Here is a 21197-nt window from a genome sequence, read left to right on the forward strand (position 1 = left end):
TGAGCACCCTGAGTACTGAGCACTGAGCACCCTGAGCACTGAGTACCGAGCACCCTGAGTACTGAGCACAGACCACCCTGAGCACTGAGCACCCAGCACACTGAGTACTGAGCACTGAGCACCCTTAGCACTGAGCACCCAGGACCCTGAGCACTGAGGACCGAGCACCCTGAGTACTAAGCACCCAGCACCCTGAGTACTGAGCACCCAGCACCCTGAGTACTGAGCACTGAGCACCCTTCGCACTGAGCACCCAGCACTCTGAGCACTGAGCACAAAGCACGCTGAGTACTGAGCACCCTGAGTACTGAGCACCGAGGACCCTGAGCACTGAGCACCCAGCACCCTGAGTACTGAGCACCGAGCACCCCGAGTACTGAGCACCCAGCACACTGAGCACTGAGCACCCAGCACCCCGAGCACTGAGCACCCAGCACCCTGAGTACTGAGCACCGAGCACCCTGAGCACTGAGCACCCAGCACCCTGAGCACTGAGCACCCAGCACCCTGAGTATTGAGCACCCAGCACCCTGAGTACTGAGCACACAGCACCCTGAGCACTGAGCACCCAGCACCCTGAGTACTGAGCACCCAGCACCCTGAGTACTGAGCACCCAGCACCCTGAGTACTGAGCACCCAGCACCCTGAGTACTGAGCACCCAGCACCCTGAGTACTGTTCACCGAGCACCCCGAGTACTGAACACCCAGCACCCCGAGCACTGAGCACCCAGCACCCTGAGCACTGAGCACCCAGCACCCCAAGCACTGAGCACCCAGCACCCTGCGTACTGAGTACTGAGCACCCTGAGCACTGAGCACCCAGCACCCTGAGTATTGAGCACCCAGCACCCTGAGTACTGAGCACACAGCACCCTGAGCACTGAGCACCCAGCACCCTGAGTACTGAGCACCCAGCACCCTGAGCACTGAGCACAAAGGACGCTGAGTACTGAGCACACTGAGTACTGAGCACAGAGGACCCTGAGCACTGAGCAGCCAGCACCCCGAGCACTGAGCACCCAGCACCCCGAGAATGAGCACACAGCACCCTGAGTACTGAGAACCGAGCACCCTGAGTACTGAGCATCCAGCATGCTGAGCACTGAGCACCCAGAACCCCGAGTACTGAGCACCCAGCACCCTGAGCACTGAGCACCCAGCACCCCGAGAATGAGCACCCAGCACCCTGAGTACTGAGCACCCAGCACCCTGAGTACTGAGCACCCAGCACCCCGAGCACTGAGCACCCTGAATACTGAGCACCCAGCACCCTGAGTACTGTGCACTAAGCACCCAGAGCGCTGAGCACCCAGGACCCCGAACACTGAGTACTGAGCACCCAGCACCCTGAGTACTGAGCACCCAGCACCCTGAGTACTGAGCAACCCGTGCACTGAGCACACAGCACCCTGAGTACTGAGCACACTGAGGACTGAGCACCGATCTCCCTGAGCACTGAGCACCCAGCACCCTGAGTACTGAGCACCCAGCACCCTGAGCACTGAGCACCCAGCACCCTGAGTACTGAGCAGCGAGTACCCTGAGTACTGAGCACCCAGCACCCTGAGTACTGAGCACCCAGCACCCTGAGAACTGAGCACCGAGCACCCCGAGTACTGAGCACCCAGCACCCTGAGCACTCAGCACTCAGCACCCCGAGCACTGAGCACCCAGCACCCTGAGTACTGAGCTCCCAGCACCCCGAGCCCTGAGCACCCAGCACCCTGAATACTGAGCACCCTGAGTACTGAGCACCGATCACCCTGAGCACTGAGCACCCAGCACCCTGAGTACTGAGCACCCAACGTACTGAGCACCGAGCACACCGAGCACTGAGCACCCAGCACCCTGAGTACTGAGCACCGAGCACCCTGAGCACTGAGCACACAGAACCCTGAGTACTGAGCACCGAGCACCCCGAGCACTGAGCACCCAGCACCCTGAGCACTGAGCACCCAGCACCCCGAGCACTGAGCACCCAGCACCCGGAGCACTGAGCACCCAGCACCCCGAGCAATGAGCACCCAGCACCCTGAGTACTGAGCACCCAGCACCCCGAGTACTGAGCACCCAGCAACCTGAGCACCGAGCACCCAGCACCCCGAGCACTGAGCACCCAGCAACCCGAGCACTGAGCACCCAGCACACCGAGCACTCAGCACCCAGCACCCCGAGCACTGAGCACCCAGCACACCGAGCAATGAGCACCCAGCACCCCGAGCACCGAGCACCATGAGTACTAAGCACCGAGCACCCTGAGCACTGAGCACCCAGCACCCTGAGCACTGAGCACCCAGCACCCTGAGTACTGAGCACCGAGCACCCCGAGCACTGAGCACCCAGCACCCTGAGTACTGAGCACCCAGCACCAAGAGTACTGATCAGCGAGCACCCCGAGCACTGGCACCCAGCACCCTGAGTAATGAGCACCGAGCACCCCGAGTACTGAGCACCCAGCACCGTGAGTACTGAGCACCCAGCACCCTGAGTACTGAGCACCTAGCACCCTGAGCACTGAGCACAAAGGACGCTGAGTACTGAGCACCCTGAGTACTGAGCACCGAGGACCCTGAGCACTGAGCACCCAGCACCCCGAGCACTGAGCACCCAGCACCCCGAGAATGAGCACACAGCACCCTGAGTACTGAGAACCGAGCACCCTGAGTACTGAGCATCCAGCATGCTGAGCACTGAGGACCCAGAACCCCGAGTACTGAGCACCCAGCTCCCTGAGCACTGAGCACCCAGCACCCCGAGAATGAGCACACAGCACCCTGAGTACTGAGCAACCAGCACCCTGAGTACTGAGCACCCAGCACCCCGAGCACTGAGCACCCTGAATACTGAGCACCCAGCACCCTGAGTACTGTGCACTAAGCACCCAGAGCGCTGAGCACCCAGGACCCCGAGCACTGAGTACTGAGCACCCAGCACCCTGAGTACTGAGCACCGAGCTCCCCGAGCACTGAGCACCCTGAGTACTGAGCACCCAGCACCCTGAGCACTGAGCACCCAGCACCTCGAGCACTGAGCACCCAGCACCCTGAGTACTGAGCACCCAGCACCCTGAGTACTGAGCATCCCGAGCACTGAGCACCGAGCACCCTGAGTACTGAGCACCCTGAGGACTGAGCACCGATCTCCCTGAGCACTGAGCACCCAGCACCTTGAGTACTGAGCACCCAGCACCCTGAGCATTGAGCACCCAGCACCCTGAGTACTGAGCAGCGAGGAGCCTGAGTACTGAGCACCCAGCACCCTGTGTACTGAGCACCCAGCACCCTGAGTACTGAGCACCGAGCACCCCGAGTACTGAGCACCCAGCACCCTGAGCACTCAGCACTCAGCACCCCGAGCTCTGAGCACCCAGCACCCTGAGTACTGAGCTCCCAGCACCCCGAGCCCTGAGCACCCAGCACCCTGAATACTGAGCACCCTGAGTACTGAACAACGATCACCCTGAGCACTGAGCACCCAGCACACTGAGTACTGAGCACCCAACGTACTGAGCACCGAGCACACCGAGCACTGAACACCCAGCACCCTGAGTACTGAGCACCGAGCACCCTGAGCACTGAGCACACAGAACCCTGAGTACTGAGCACCCAGCAACCTGAGCACTGAGCACCCAGCACCCCGAGCACTGAGCACCCAGCACACCGAGCACTCAGCACCCAGCACCCCGAGCACTGAGCACCCAGCACACCGAGCACTGACCATCCAGCACCCCGAGCACCGAGCACCATGAGTACTAAGCACCGAGCATTCTGAGCACTGAGCACCCAGCACCCCGAGCACTGATCACCCAGCACCCTGAGCACTGAGCACTCAGCACCCTGAGCACTGAGCACCCAGCACCCTGAGTACTGAGCACCGAGCACCCCGAGCACTGAGCACCCAGCACCCTGAGTACTGAGCCCCCAGCACCAACAGTACTGAGCAGCGAGCACCCCGAGCACTGAGCACCCAGCACCCTGAGTAATGAGCACCGAGCACCCCGAGTACTGAGCACTCAGCACCCTGAGTACTAAGCACCCAGCACCCTGAGCACTGAGCACAAAGGACGCTGAGTACTGAGCACCCTGAGTACTGAGCACCGAGGACCCTGAGCACTGAGCACCCAGCACCCCGAGCACTGAGCACCCAGCACCCCGAGAATGAGCACACAGCACCCTGAGTACTGAGAACCGAGCACCCTGAGTACTGAGCATCCAGCATGCTGAGCACTGAGCACCCAGAACCCCGATTACTGAGCACCCAGCACCCTGAGCACTGAGCACCCAGCACCCCGAGAATGAGCACCCAGCACCCTGAGTACTGAGCAACCAGCACCCTGAGTACTGAGCACCCAGCACCCCGAGCACTGAGCACCCTGAATACTGAGCACCCAGCACCCTGAGTACTGTGCACTAAGCACACAGAGCGCTGAGCACCCAGGACCTCGAGCACTGAGTACTGAGCACCCAGCACCCTGAGTACTGAGCACCGAGCTGGCCGAGCACTGAGCACCCTGAGTACTGAGCACCCAGCACCCTGAGTACTGAGCACCCAGCTCCCTGAGCACTGAGCACCCAGCACCCCGAGCACTGAGCAGCCAGCACCCTGAGTACTGAGCACCCAGCACCCTGAGTACTGAGCAACCCGAGCACTGAGCACCCAGCACCCTGAGTACTGAGCACCCTGAGGACTGAGCACCGATCTCCCTGAGCACTGAGCACCCAGCACCCTGAGTACTGAGCACCCAGCACCCTGAGCACTGAGCACCCAGCACCCTGAGTACTGAGCAGCGAGCACCCCGAGTACTGAGCACCCAGCACCCTGAGCACTCAGCACTCAGCTCCCCGAGCACTGAGCACCCAGCACCCTGAGTACTGAGCTCCCAGCACCCCGAGCCCTGAGCACCCAGCACCCTGAATACTGAGCACCCTGAGTACTGAGCACCGATCACCCTGAGCACTGAGCACCCAGCACCCTGAGTACTGAGCACCCAACGTACTGAGCACCGAGCACACCGAGCACTGAGCACCCAGCACCCAGCACCCCGAGCAATGAGCACCCAGCACACTGAGTACTGAGCACCCAGCACCCGGAGCACTGAGCACCCAGCACCCCGAGCAATGAGCACCCAGCACACTGAGTACTGAGCACCCAGCACCCCGAGTACTGAGCACCCAGCAACCTGAGCACTGAGCACCCAGCACCCCGAGCACTGAGCACCCAGCACCCCGAGCACTGAGCACCCAGCACACCGAGCACTGAGCACCCAGCACCCCGAGCACCGAGCACCATGAGTACTAAGCACCGAGCATTCTGAGCACTGAGCACCCAGCACCCCGAGCACTGAGCACCCAGCACCCTGAGCACTGAGCACCCAGCACCCTGAGTACTGAGCACCCAGCACCCTGAGCACTGAGCACCCAGCACCCTGAGTACTGAGCACCGAGGACCCTGAGCACTGAGCACCCAGAACCCTGAGTACTGAGCACCGAGCACTCCGAGTACTGAGCACCCAGCACCCTGAGCACTGAGCACCCAGCACCCTGACCACTGAGCACCCAGCACCCCAAGCACTGAGCACCCAGCACCCTGAGTACTGAGTACTGAGCACCCTGAGTACTGAGCACCCAGCACCCTGAGCACTGAGCACCCAGCACCCTGAGTACTGAGCACCAAGCACCCTGAGCACTGAGCACACAGAACCCTGAGTACTGAGCACCGAGCACCCCGAGCACTGAGCACCCAGCACCCTGAGCACTGAGGTCCCAGCACCCCGAGCACTGAGCACCCAGCACCCGGAGCACTGAGCACCCAGCACCCCGAGCAATGAGCACCCAGCACCCTGAGTACTGAGCACCCAGCACCCCGAGTACTGAGCACCCAGCAACCTGAGCACCGAGCACCCAGCACCCCGAGCACTGAGCACCCAGCACCCCGAGCACTGAGCACCCAGCACACCGAGCACTCAGCACCCAGCACCCCGAGCACTGAGCACCCAGCACACCGAGCAATGAGCACCCAACACCCCGAGCACCGAGCACCATGAGTACTAAGCACCGAGCATTCTGAGCACTGAGCACCCAGCACCCCGAGCACTGCGCACCCAGCACCCTGAGCACTGAGAACCCAGCACCCTGAGCACTGAGCACCCAGAACCCTGAGTACTGAGCACCGAGCACCCCGAGCACTGAGCACCCAGCACCCTGAGTACTGAGCACCCAGCACCAAGAGTACTGAGCAGCGAGCACCCCGAGCACTGAGCACCCAGCACCCTGAGTAATGAGCACCGAGCACCCCGAGTACTGAGCACCCAGCACCGTGAGTACTGAGCACCCAGCACCCTGAGTACTGAGCACCCAGCACCCTGAGCACTGAGCACAAAGGACGCTGAGGACTGAGCACCCTGAGTACTGAGCACCGAGGACCCTGAGCACTGAGCACCCAGCACCCCGAGCACTGAGCACCCAGCACCCTGAGCACTGAGCACCCAGCACCATGAGTACTGAGCACCCAGCACCCCGAGAATGAGCACACAGCACCCTGAGTACTGAGAACCGAGCACCCTGAGTACTGAGCATTCAGCATGCTGAGCACTGAGGACCCAGAACCCCGAGTACTGAGCACCCAGCACCCTGAGCACTGAGCACCCAGCACCCCGAGAATGAGCACCCAGCACCCTGAGTACTGAGCACCCAGCACCCTGAGTACTGAGCACCCAGCACCCCGAGCAATGAGCAACCTGAATACTGAGCACCCAGCACCCTGAGTACTGTGCACTAAGCACCCAGAGCGCTGAGCACCCAGGACCCCGAGCACTGAGTACTGAGCACCCAGCACCCTGAGTACTGAGCACCGAGCTCCCCGAGCACTGAGCACCCTGAGTACTGAGCACCCAGCACCCTGAGCACTGAGCACCCAGCACCTCGAGCACTGAGCACCCAGCACCCTGAGTACTGAGCACCCAGCACCCTGAGTACTGAGCATCCCGAGCACTGAGCACCGAGCACCCTGAGTACTGAGCACCCTGAGGACTGAGCACCGATCTCCCTGAGCACTGAGCACCCAGGACCTTGAGTACTGAGCACCCAGCACCCTGAGCACTGAGCACCCAGCACCCTGAGTACTGAGCAGCGAGCAGCCTGAGTACTGAGCAATCAGCACCCTGAGTACTGAGCACCCAGCACCCTGAGTACTGAGCACCGAGCACCCCGAGTACTGAGCACCCAGCACCCTGAGCACTCAGCACTCAGCACCCCGAGCACTGAGCACCCAGCACCCTGAGTACTGAGCTCCCAGCACCCCGAGCCCTGAGCACCCAGCACCCTGAATACTGAGCACCCTGTGTACTGAGCAACGATCACCCTGAGCACTGAGCACCCAGCACACTGAGTACTGAGCACCCAACGTACTGAGCACCGAGCACACCGAGCACTGAGCACCCAGCACCCTGAGTACTGAGCACCGAGCACCCCGAGCACTGAGCACCCAGCACCCTGAGCACTGAGCACCCAGCAAACCGAGCACTGAGCACCCAGCACCCGGAGCACTGAGCACCCAGCACCCCGAGCAATGAGCACCCAGCACCCTGAGTACTGAGCACCCAGCACCCCGAGTACTGAGCACCCAGCAACCTGAGCACCGAGCACCCAGCACCCCGAGCACTGAGCACCCAGCACCCCGAGCACTGAGCACCCAGCACACCGAGCACTCAGCACCCAGCACCCTGAGCACTGAGCACCCAGCACACCGAGCACTGAGCACCCAGCACCCCGAGCACCGAGCACCATGAGTACTAAGCACCGAGCATTCTGAGCACTGAGCACCCAGCACCCCGAGCACTGAGCACCCAGCACCCTGAGCACTGAGCACCCAGCACCCTGAGTACTGAGCACCCAGCACCCTGAGCACTGAGCACCCAGCACCCTGAGTACTGAGCATCCAGCACCCCAAGCACTGAGCACCCAGCACCCTGAGTACTGAGCACCGAGGACCCTGAGCACTGAGCACCCAGCACCCTAAGTACTGAGCACCGAGCACCCCGAGTACTGAGCACCCAGCACCCTGAACACTGAGCACCCAGCACCCTGAGCACTGAGCACCCAGCACCCCGAGCACTGAGCACCCAGCACCCTGAGTACTGAGTACTGAGCACCCTGAGTACTGAGCACCCAGCACCCTGAGCACTGAGCACCCAGCACCCTGAGTACTGAGCACCAAGCACCCCGAGCACTGAGCACCCAGCACCAAGAGTACTGAGCAGCGAGCACCCCGAGCACTGAGCACCCAGCACCCTGAGTAATGAGCACCGAGCACCCCGAGTACTGAGCACCCAGCACCGTGAGTACTGAGTACCCAGCACCCTGAGTACTGAGCACCCAGCACCCTGAGAACTGAGCACAAAGCACGCTGAGTACTGAGCACCCTGAGTAATGAACAACGAGGACCCTGAGCACTGAGCACCCAGTACCCCGAGCACTGAGCACCCAGCACCCCGAGAATGAGCACCCAGCACCCTGAGTACTGAGAACCGAGCACCCTGAGTACTGAGAACCCAGCATGCTGAGCACTGAGCAGCCAGCACCCGGAGTACTGAGCACCCAGCACCCCGAGAACTGAGCACCCAGCACCCCGAGAATGAGCACCCAGCACCCTGACTACTGAGCACCCAGCACCCTGAGTACTGAGCACCCAGCACCCCGAGCACTGAGCACCCTGAATACTGAGCACCCAGCACCCTGAGTACTGTGCACTAAGCACCCAGAGCGCTGAGCACCCAGGACCCCGAGCACTGAGTACTGAGCACCCAGCACCCCAAGCACTGAGCACCCTGAGTACTGAGCACCCAGCACCCCAAGCACTGAGCACCCTGAGTACTGAGCACCGAGCACCCTGATTAATGAGCACCGAGCACCCCGAGCACTGAGCACCCAGCACCCTGAGTACTGAGCACCGAGCACCCTGAGTACTGAGCACCCAGCACCCTGAGTACTGAGCACCCAGCGTACTGAGCACCGAGCACCCAGCACACTGAGTACTGAGCACCCAGCACCCTGAGCACTGAGCACACAGCACCCTGAGTACTGAGCACCCAGCAACCTGAGCACCGAGCACCCAGCACCCCGAGCACTGAGCACCCAGCACCCCGAGCACTGAGCACCCAGCACAACGAGCACTGAGCACCCAGCACCCCGAGCACCGAGCACCATGAGTACTAAGCACCGAGCATTCTGAGCACTGAGCACCCAGCACCCCGAGCACTGAGCACCCAGCACCCTGAGCACTGAGCACCCAGCACCCTGAGTACTGAGCACCCAGCACCCTGAGCACTGAGCACCCAGCACCCTGAGTACTGAGCACCGAGGACCCTGAGCACTGAGCACCCAGAACCCTGAGTACTGAGCACCGAGCACTCCGAGTACTGAGCACCCAGCACCCTGAGCACTGAGCACCCAGCACCCTGACCACTGAGCACCCAGCACCCCAAGCACTGAGCACCCAGCACCCTGAGTACTGAGTACTGAGCACCCTGAGTACTGAGCACCCAGCACCCTGAGCACTGAGCACCCAGCACCCTGAGTACTGAGCACCAAGCACCCTGAGCACTGAGCACACAGAACCCTGAGTACTGAGCACCGAGCACCCCGAGCACTGAGCACCCAGCACCCTGAGCACTGAGCTCCCAGCACCCCGAGCACTGAGCACCCAGCACCCGGAGCACTGAGCACCCAGCACCCCGAGCAATGAGCACCCAGCACCCTGAGTACTGAGCACACAGCACCCCGAGTACTGAGCACCCAGCAACCTGAGCACCGAGCACCCAGCACCCCGAGCACTGAGCAACCAGCACCCCGAGCACTGAGCACCCAGCACACCGAGCACTCAGCACTCAGCACCCCGAGCACTGAGCACCCAGCACACCGAGCAATGAGCACCCAGCACCCCGAGCACCGAGCACCATGAGTACTAAGCACCGAGCATTCTGAGCACTGAGCACCCAGCACCCCGAGCACTGCGCACCCAGCACCCTGAGCACTGAGCACCCAGCACCCTGAGCACTGAGCACCCAGCACCCTGAGTACTGAGCACCGAGCACCCCGAGCACTGAGCACCCAGCACCCTGAGTACTGAGCACCCAGCACCAAGAGTACTGAGCAGCGAGCACCCCGAGCACTGAGCACCCAGCACCCTGAGTAATGAGCACCGAGCACCCCGAGTACTGAGCACCCAGCACCGTGAGTACTGAGCACCCAGCACCCTGAGTACTGAGCACCCAGCACCCTGAGCACTGAGCACAAAGGACGCTGAGGACTGAGCACCCTGAGTACTGAGCACCGAGGACCCTGAGCACTGAGCACCCAGCACCCCGAGCACTGAGCACCCAGCACCCTGAGCACTGAGCACCCAGCACCATGAGTACTGAGCACCCAGCACCCCGAGAATGAGCACACAGCACCCTGAGTACTGAGAACCGAGCACCCTGAGTACTCAGCATCCAGCATGCTGAGCACTGAGGACCCAGAACCCCGAGTACTGAGCACCCAGCACCCTGAGCACTGAGCACCCAGCACCCCGAGAATGAGCACCCAGCACCCTGAGTACTGAGCACCCAGCACCCTGAGTACTGAGCACCCAGCACCCCGAGCACTGAGCACCCTGAATACTGAGCACCCAGCACCCTGAGTACTGTGCACTAAGCACCCAGAGCGCTGAGCACCCAGGACCCCGAGCACTGAGTACTGAGCACCCAGCACCCTGAGTACTGAGCACCGAGCTCCCCAAGCACTGAGCACCCTGAGTACTGAGCACCCAGCACCCTGAGCACTGAGCACCCAGCACCTCGAGCACTGAGCACCCAGCACCCTGAGTACTGAGCACCCAGCACCCTGAGTACTGAGCATCCCGAGCACTGAGCACCGAGCACCCTGAGTACTGAGCACCCTGAGGACTGAGCACCGATCTCCCTGAGCACTGAGCACCCAGGACCTTGAGTACTGAGCACCCAGCACCCTGAGCACTGAGCACCCAGCACCCTGAGTACTGAGCAGCGAGCAGCCTGAGTACTGAGCAATCAGCACCCTGAGTACTGAGCACCCAGCACCCTGAGTACTGAGCACCGAGCACCCCGAGTACTGAGCACCCAGCACCCTGAGCACTCAGCACTCAGCACCCCGAGCACTGAGCACCCAGCACCCTGAGTACTGAGCTCCCAGCACCCCGAGCCCTGAGCACCCTGCACCCTGAATACTGAGCACCCTGAGTACTGAGCAACGATCACCCTGAGCACGGAGCACCCAGCACACTGAGTACTGAGCACCCAACGTACTGAGCACCGAGCACTCCGAGCACTGAGCACACAGAACCCTGAGTACTGAGCACCGAGCACCCCGAGCACTGAGCACCCAGCACCCTGAGCACTGAGCACCCAGCAAACCGAGCACTGAGCACCCAGCACCCGGAGCACTGAGCACCCAGCACCCCGAGCAATGAGCACCCAGCACCCTGAGTACTGAGCACCCAGCACCCCGAGTACTGAGCACCCAGCAACCTGAGCACCGAGCACCCAGCACCCCGAGCACTGAGCACCCAGCACCCCGAGCACTGAGCACCCAGCACACCGAGCACTCAGCACCCAGCACCCCGAGCACTGAGCACCCAGCACACCGAGCACTGAGCACCCAGCACCCCGAGCACCGAGCACCATGAGTACTAAGCACCGAGCATTCTGAGCACTGAGCACCCAGCACCCCGAGCACTGAGCACCCAGCACCCTGAGCACTGAGCACCCAGCACCCTGAGTACTGAGCACCCAGCACCCTGAGCACTGAGCACCCAGCACCCTGAGTACTGAGCATCCAGCACCCCAAGCACTGAGCACCCAGCACCCTGAGTACTGAGCACCGAGGACCCTGAGCACTGAGCACCCAGCACCCTAAGTACTGAGCACCGAGCACCCCGAGTACTGAGCACCCAGCACCCTGAACACTGAGCACCCAGCACCCTGAGCACTGAGCACCCTGCACCCCGAGCACTGAGCACCCAGCACCCTGAGTACTGAGTACTGAGCACCCTGAGTACTGAGCACCCAGCACCCTGAGCACTGAGCACCCAGCACCCTGAGTACTGAGCACCAAGCACCCAGGGCACGGAGCACCCAGCACCAAGAGTACTGAGCAGCGAGCACCCCGAGCACTGAGCACCCAGCACCCTGAGTAATGAGCACCGAGCACCCCGAGTACTGAGCACCCAGCACCGTGAGTACTGAGTACCCAGCACCATGAGTACTGAGCACCCAGCACCCTGAGAACTGAGCACAAAGCACGCTGAGTACTGAGCACCCTGAGTAATGAGCACCGAGGACCCTGAGCACTGAGCACCCAGCACCCCGAGCACTGAGCACCCAGCACCCCGAGAATGAGCACCCAGCACCCTGAGTACTGAGAACCGAGCACCCTGAGTACTGACCACCCAGCATGCTGAGCACTGAGCACCCAGCACCCGGAGTACTGAGCACCCAGCACCCCGAGAACTGAGCACCCAGCACCCCGAGAATGAGCACCCAGCACCCTGACTACTGAGCACCCAGCACCCTGAGTACTGAGCACCCAGCACCCCGAGCACTGAGCACCCTGAATACTGAGCACCCAGCACCCTGAGTACTGTGCACTAAGCACCCAGAGCGCTGAGCACCCAGGACCCCGAGCACTGAGTACTGAGCACCCAGCACCCCAAGCACTGAGCACCCTGAGTACTGAGCACCCAGCACCCCAAGCACTGAGCACCCTGAGTACTGAGCACCGAGCACCCTGATTAATGAGCACCGAGCACCCCGAGCACTGAGCACCCAGCACCCTGAGTACTGAGCACCGAGCACCCTGAGTACTGAGCACCCAGCACCCTGAGTACTGAGCACCCAGCGTACTGAGCACCGAGCACCCAGCACACTGAGTACTGAGCACCCAGCACCCTGAGCACTGAGCACCCAGCACCCTGAGTACTGACCACCAAGCACCCCGAGTACTGAGCACCCAGCACCCCGAGCACTGAGCACCCAGCACCCCGAGCACTGAGCACCCAGCACACCGAGCACTCAGCACCCAGCACCCCGAGCACTGAGCACCCAACACACCGAGCACTGAGCACCCAGCACCCCGAGCACCGAGCACCATGTGTACTAAGCACCGAGCATTCTGAGCACTGAGCACCCAGCACACCGAGCACTGAGCACCCAGCACCCTGAGCACTGAGCACCCAGCACCCTGAGTACTGAGCACCCAGCACCCTGAGCACTGAGCACCCAGCCCCCTGAGTACTGAGCATCCAGCACCCCGAGCACTGAGCACCCAGCACGCTGAATACTGAGCACTGAGCACCCAGCACCCCGAGCACTGAGCAATCAGCACCCTGTGTACTGAGCACTGAGTACCCAGCACCCCGAGCACTGAGCACCCAGCACCCGGAGTACTGAGCACCCAGCACCCTGAGCAATGAGCACCCTGAGTACTGAGCACCCAGCACCCTGAGCACTGAGCACCGAGCACCCCGAGCACTGAGCACCCAGCACCCGGAGTACTGAGCACCCAGCACCCTGAGTACTAAGCACCTAGCACCCTGAGTACTGAGCACCCAGTACCCTGAGCACTGAACACACAGTACCCTGAGTACTGAGCACCCCGAGCACTGAGCACCCAGCACCCTGAGAACTGAGGACCCAGCACCCTGAGTACTGAGCACCCAGCACCCCGAGCACTGAGCACTCAGCACCCTGTGTACTGAGCACTGAGTACCCAGCACCCCGAGCACTGAGCACCCAGCACCCTGAGCACTGAGCACCCTGAGTACTGAGCACCCAACACCCTGAGCACTGAGCACCCAGCACCCCGAGCACTGAGCACCCAGCATCCAGAGCACTGAGCACTGAGCACCCTGAGTACTGAGCACTGAGAACCCTGAGCACTGAGCACCCAGCACCCTGAGTACTGAGCACCCAGCACCCTGAGCACTGAAGACCGAGCACCCTGAGTACTAAGCACCCAGCACCCTGAGTACTGAGCACCCAGCACCCTGAGCACTGAGCAACCAGCACGCTGAGTACTGAGCACTGAGCACCCTGAGTACTGAGCACCGAGCACCCTGAGCACTGAGCACCCAGCACGCTGAGTACTGAGCACTGAGCACCCCGAGCACTGAGCACCCAGCACCCCGAGCACTGGGCACTGAGCACCCTGCGTACTGAGCACTGAGCACCCTGAGTACTGAGCACCGAGCACCCTGAGTACTGAGCACCGAGCACCCTGAGCACTGAGCACCAAGCACCCCGAGCACTGAGCACCCAGCACCCCGAGCACTGAGCACCCAGCACCCCGAGCACTGAGCACTGAGCACCCTGCGTACTGAGCACTGAGCACCCTGAGTACTGAGCACCGAGCACCCTGAGTACTGAGCACCGAGCACCCTGAGCACTGAGCACTGAGCACCCTGAGTACTGAGCACTGAGCACCGAGTACTGAGCACCCAGCACTCTGAGCACTGAGCACCCAGCACCCTGAGCACTGAGCACCCAGCACCCCGAGCACTGAGCACCAAGCACCCTGAGCACTGAGCACCCAGCAACCCGAGCACTGAGCACTGAGCACCCAGCACCCTGAGCACTGAGCACCCAGCACGCTGAGTACTGAGCACTGAGCACCCTGAGTACTGAACACAGAGCACCCTGAGCACTGAGCACCCAGGACGCTGAGTACTGAGCACTGAGCACCCTGAGTACTGAGCACTGAGCACCCTGAGTACTGAGCACCCAGCACTCTGAGCACTGAGCACCCAGCACCCTGAGCACTGAGCACCCAGCACCCCGAGCACTGAGCACAAAGCACCCCGAGCACTGAGCACCCAGCACCCCGAGCACTGAGCACTGAGCACCCAGCACCCTGAGCACTGAGCACCGAGCACACTGAGTACTGAGCACCCAGCACACCGAGTACTGAGCACCCAGCACCCTGAGTACTGAGCACCCAGCACCCCGAGCACTGAGCACCCAGCACCCTGAGTACTGAGCACCGAGCACCCTGAGTACTGAGCACCCAGCACCCTGAGTACTGAGCACCCAGCGTACTGAGCACCGAGCACCCAGCACCCTGAGTACTGAGCACCCAGCACCCTGAGCACTGAGCACCCAGCACCCTTAGTAATGAGCACTGAGCACCCTGAGTACTGAGCACCGAGCACCCCGAGCACTGAGCACCCAGCACCCCGAGCACCGAGCAGCCAGCACCCTGTGCACTGAGCACCCAGCACCCTGAGCACTGAGCACCCAGCACCCTGAGTACTGAGCACCCAACGTACTGAGCACCGAGCACCCTGAGCACTGAGCACCCAGCACCCTGAGTACTGAGCACCCAGCACCCTGAGCAGTGAGCACCCTGAGTATTGAGCACCCAGCACCTTGAGCACTGAGCACCGAGCACCCCGAGCACTGACACCCAGCAACCGGAGTACTGAGCACCCAGGACCCTGAGTACTAAGCACCGAGCACCCTGAGTACTGAGCACCCAGCACCCTGAGCACTGAACACACAGCACCCTGAGTACTGAGCACCCGGAGCACTGAGCACCCAGCACCCTGAGTACTGAGCAGCGAGCACCCCGAGCACTGAGCACCTTGCACCCCGAGCACTGAGCACCCAGCACTCCGAGCACTGAGCACCCAGCACCCTGAGTACTGAGCACCCAGCACCCCGAGTACTGAGCACCCAGCAACCTGAGCACCGAGCACCCAGCACCCCGAGCACTGAGCACCCAGCACCCCGAGCACTGAGCACCCAGCACACCGAGCACTCAGCACCCAGCACCCTGAGCACTGAGCACCCAGCACACCGAGCACTGAGCACGAAGCACCCCGAGCACCGAGCACCATGAGTACTAAGCACCGAGCATTCTGAGCACTGAGCACCCAGCACCCCGAGCACTGAGCACCCAGCACCCTGAGCACTGAGCACCCAGCACCCTGAGTACTGAGCACCCAGCACCCTGAGCACTGAGCACCCAGCACCCTGAGTACTGAGCATCCAGCACCCCAAGCACTGAGCACCCAGCACCCTGAGTACTGAGCACCGAGGACCCTGAGCACTGAGCACCCAGCACCCTAAGTACTGAGCACTGAGCACCCCGAGTACTGAGCACCCAGCACCCTGAACACTGAGCACCCAGCACCCTGAGCACTGAGCACCCAGCACCCCGAGCACTGAGCACCCAGCACCCTGAGTACTGAGTACTGAGCACCCTGAGTACTGAGCACCCAGCACCCTGAGCACAGAGCACCCAGCACCCTGAGTACTGAGCACCAAGCACCCCGAGCACTGAGCACCCAGCACCAAGAGTACTGAGCAGCGAGCACCCCGAGCACTGAGCACCCAGCACCCTGAGTAATGAGCACCGAGCACCCCGAGTACTGAGCACCCAGCACCGTGAGTACTGAGTACCCAGCACCCTGAGTACTGAGCACCCAGCACCCTGAGAACTGAGCACAAAGCACGCTGAGTACTGAGCACCCTGAGTAATGAACAACGAGGACCCTGAGCACTGAGCACCCAGCACCCCGAGCACTGAGCACCCAGCACCCCGAGAATGAGCACCCAGCACCCTGAGTACTGAGAACCGAGCACCCTGAGTACTGACCACCCAGCATGCTGAGCACTGAGCACCCAGCACCCGGAGTACTGAGCACCCAGCACCCCGAGAACTGAGCACCCAGCACCCCGAGAATGAGCACCCAGCACCCTGACTACTGAGCACCCAGCACCCTGAGTACTGAGCACCCAGCACCCCGAGCACTGAGCACCCTGAATACTGAGCACCCAGCACCCTGAGTACTGTGCACTAAGCACCCAGAGCGCTGAGCACCCAGGACCCCGAGCACTGAGTACTGAGCACCCAGCACCCCAAGCACTGAGCACCCTGAGTACTGAGCACCCAGCACCCCAAGCACTGAGCACCCTGAGTACTGAGCACCGAGCACCCTGATTAATGAGCACCGAGCACCCCGAGCACTGAGCACCCAGCACCCTGAGTACTGAGCACCGAGCACCCTGAGTACTGAGCACCCAGCACCCTGAGTACTGAGCACCCAGCGTACTGAGCACCGAGCACCCAGCACACTGAGTACTGAGCACCCAGCACCCTGAGCACTGAGCACACAGCACCCTGAGTACTGAGCACCCAGCAACCTGAGCACCGAGCACCCAGCACCCCGAGCACTGAGCACCCAGCACCCCGAGCACTGAGCACCCAGCACACCGAGGACTGAGCACCCAGCACCCCGAGCACCGAGCACCATGAGTACTAAGCACCGAGCATTCTGAGCACTGAGCACCCAGCACCCCGAGCACTGAGCACCCAGCACCCTGAGCACTGAGCACCCAGCACCCTGAGTACTGAGCACCCAGCACCCTGAGCACTGAGCACCCAGCACCCTGAGTACTGAGCACCGAGGACCCTGAGCACTGAGCACCCAGAACCCTGAGTACTGAGCACCGAGCACTCCGAGTACTGAGCACCCAGCACCCTGAGCACTGAGCACCCAGCACCCTGACCACTGAGCACCCAGCACCCCAAGCACTGAGCACCCAGCACCCTGAGTACTGAGTACTGAGCACCCTGAGTACTGAGCACCCAGCACCCTGAGCACTGAGCACCCAGCACCCTGAGTACTGAGCACCAAGCACCCTGAGCACTGAGCACACAGAACCCTGAGTACTGAGCACCGAGCACCCCGAGCACTGAGCACCCAGCACCCTGAGCACTGAGCTCCCAGCACCCCGAGCACTGAGCACCCAGCACCCGGAGCACTGAGCACCCAGCACCCCGAGCAATGAGCACCCAGCACCCTGAGTACTGAGCACCCAGCACCCCGAGTACTGAGCACCCAGCAACCTGAGCACCGAGCACCCAGCACCCCGAGCACTGAGCAACCAGCACCCCGAGCACTGAGCACCCAGCACACCGAGCACTCAGCACTCAGCACCCCGAGCACTGAGCACCCAGCACACCGAGCAATGAGCACCCAGCACCCCGAGCACCGAGCACCATGAGTACTAAGCACCGAGCATTCTGAGCACTGAGCACCCAGCACCCCGAGCACTGCGCACCCAGCACCCTGAGCACTGAGCACCCAGCACCCTGAGCACTGAGCACCCAGCACCCTGAGTACTGAGCACCGAGCACCCCGAGCACTGAGCACCCAGCACCCTGAGTACTGAGCACCCAGCACCAAGAGTACTGAGCAGCGAGCACCCCGAGCACTGAGCACCCAGCACACTGAGTAATGAGCACCGAGCACCCCGAGTACTGAGCACCCAGCACCGTGAGTACTGAGCACCCAGCACCCTGAGTACTGAGCACCCAGCACCCTGAGCACTGAGCACAAAGGACGCTGAGGACTGAGCACCCTGAGTACTGAGCACCGAGGACCCTGAGCACTGAGCACCCAGCACCCCGAGCACTGAGCACCCAGCACCCTGAGCACTGAGCACCCAGCACCATGAGTACTGAGCACCCAGCACCCCGAGAATGAGCACACAGCACCCTGAGTACTGAGAACCGAGCACCCTGAGTACTGAGCATCCAGCATGCTGAGCACTGAGGACCCAGAACCCCGAGTACTGAGCACCCAGCACCCTGAGCACTGAGCACCCAGCACCCCGAGAATGAGCACCCAGCACCCTGAGTACTGAGCACCCAGCACCCTGAGTACTGAGCACCCAGCACCCCGAGCACTGAGCACCCTGAATACTGAGCACCCAGCACCCTGAGTACTGTGCACTAAGCACCCAGAGCGCTGAGCACCCAGGACCCCGAGCACTGAGTACTGAGCACCCAGCACCCTGAGTACTGAGCACCGAGCTCCCCGAGCACTGAGCACCCTGAGTACTGAGCACCCAGCACCCTGAGCACTGAGCACCCAGCACCTCGAGCACTGAGCACCCAGCACCCTGAGTACTGAGCACCCAGCACCCTGAGTACTGAGCATCCTGAGCACTGAGCACCGAGCACCCTGAGTACTGAGCACCCTGAGGACTGAGCACCGATCTCCCTGAGCACTGAGCACCCAGGACCTTGAGTACTGAACACCCAGCACCCTGAGCACTGAGCACCCAGCACCCTGAGTACTGAGCAGCGAGCAGCCTGAGTACTGAGCAATCAGCACCCTGAGTACTGAGCACCCAGCACCCTGAGTACTGAGCACCGAGCACCCCGAGTACTGAGCACCCAGCACCCTGAGCACTCAGCACTCAGCACCCCGAGCACTGAGCACCCAGCACCCTGAGTACTGAGCTCCCAGCACCCCGAGCCCTGAGCACCCAGCACCCTGAATACTGAGCACCCTGAGTACTGAGCAACGATCACCCTGAGCACGGAGCACCCAGCACACTGAGTACTGAGCACCCAACGTACTGAGCACCGAGCACTCCGAGCACTGAGCACACAGAACCCTGAGTACTGAGCACCGAGCACCCCGAGCACTGAGCACCCAGCACCCTGAGCACTGAGCACCCAGCAAACCGAGCACTGAGCACCCAGCACCCGGAGCACTGAGCACCCAGCACCCCGAGCAATGAGCACCCAGCACCCTGAGTACTGAGCACCCAGCACCCCGAGTACTGAGCACCCAGCAACCTGAGCACCGAGCACCCAGCACCCCGAGCACTGAGCACCCAGCACCCCGAGCACTGAGCACCCAGCACACTGAGCACTCAGCACCCAGCACCCCGAGCACTGAGCACCCAGCACACCGAGCACTGAGCACCCAGCACCCCGAGCACCGAGCACCATGAGTACTAAGCACCGAGCATTCTGAGCACTGAGCACCCAGCACCCCGAGCACTGAGCACCCAGCACCCTGAGCACTGAGCACCCAGCACCCTGAGTACTGAGCACCCAGCACCCTGAGCACTGAGCACCCAGCACCCTGAGTACTGAGCATCCAGCACCCCAAGCACTGAGCACCCAGCACCCTGAGTACTGAGCACCGAGGACCCTGAGCACTGAGCACCCAGCACCCTAAGTACTGAGCACCGAGCACCCCGAGTACTGAGCACCCAGCACCCTGAACACTGAGCACCCAGCACCCTGAGCACTGAGCACCCAGCACCCCGAGCACTGAGCACCCAGCACCCTGAGTACTGAGTACTGAGCACCCTGAGTACTGAGCACCCAGCACCCTGAGCACTGAGCACCCAGCACCCTGAGTACTGAGCACCAAGCACCCCGAGCACTGAGCACCCAGCACCAAGAGTACTGAGCAGCGAGCACCCCGAGCACTGAGCACCCAGCACCCTGAGTAATGAGCACCGAGCACCCCGAGTACTGAGCACCCAGCACCGTGAGTACTGAGTACCCAGCACCCTGAGTACTGAGCACCCAGCACCCTGAGAACTGAGCACAAAGCACGCTGAGTACTGAGCACCCTGAGTAATGAGCACCGAGGACCCTGAGCACTGAGCACCCAGCACCCCGAGCACTGAGCACCCAGCACCCCGAGAATGAGCACCCAGCACCCTGAGTACTGAGAACCGAGCACCCTGAGTACTGACCACCCAGCATGCTGAGCACTGAGCACCCAGCACCCGGAGTACTGAGCACCCAGCACCCCGAGAACTGAGCACCCAGCACCCCGAGAATGAGCACCCAGCACCCTGACTACTGAGCACCCAGCACCCTGAGTACTGAGCACCCAGCACCCCGAGCACTGAGCACCCTGAATACTGAGCACCCAGCACCCTGAGTACTGTGCACTAAGCACCCAGAGCGCTGAGCACCCAGGACCCCGAGCACTGAGTACTGAGCACCCAGCACCCCAAGCACTGAGCACCCTGAGTACTGAGCACCCAGCACCCCAAGCACTGAGCACCCTGAGTACTGAGCACCGAGCACCCTGATTAATGAGCACCGAGCACCCCGAGCACTGAGCACCCAGCACCCTGAGTACTGAGCACCGAGCACCCTGAGTACTGAGCACCCAGCACCCTGAGTACTGAGCACCCAGCGTACTGAGCACCGAGCACCCAGCACACTGAGTACTGAGCACCCAGCACCCTGAGCACTGAGCACCCAGCACCCTGAGTACTGACCACCAAGCACCCCGAGTACTGAGCACCCAGCACCCCGAGCACTGAGCACCCAGCACCCCGAGCACTGAGCACCCAGC

Source organism: Microtus oregoni, unplaced genomic scaffold (genome assembly GCF_018167655.1).
Source record: "Microtus oregoni isolate MIOR12 unplaced genomic scaffold, Mior012 000066F_ref0000041, whole genome shotgun sequence".
Classification (NCBI taxonomy): Eukaryota; Metazoa; Chordata; class Mammalia; order Rodentia; family Cricetidae; genus Microtus; species Microtus oregoni.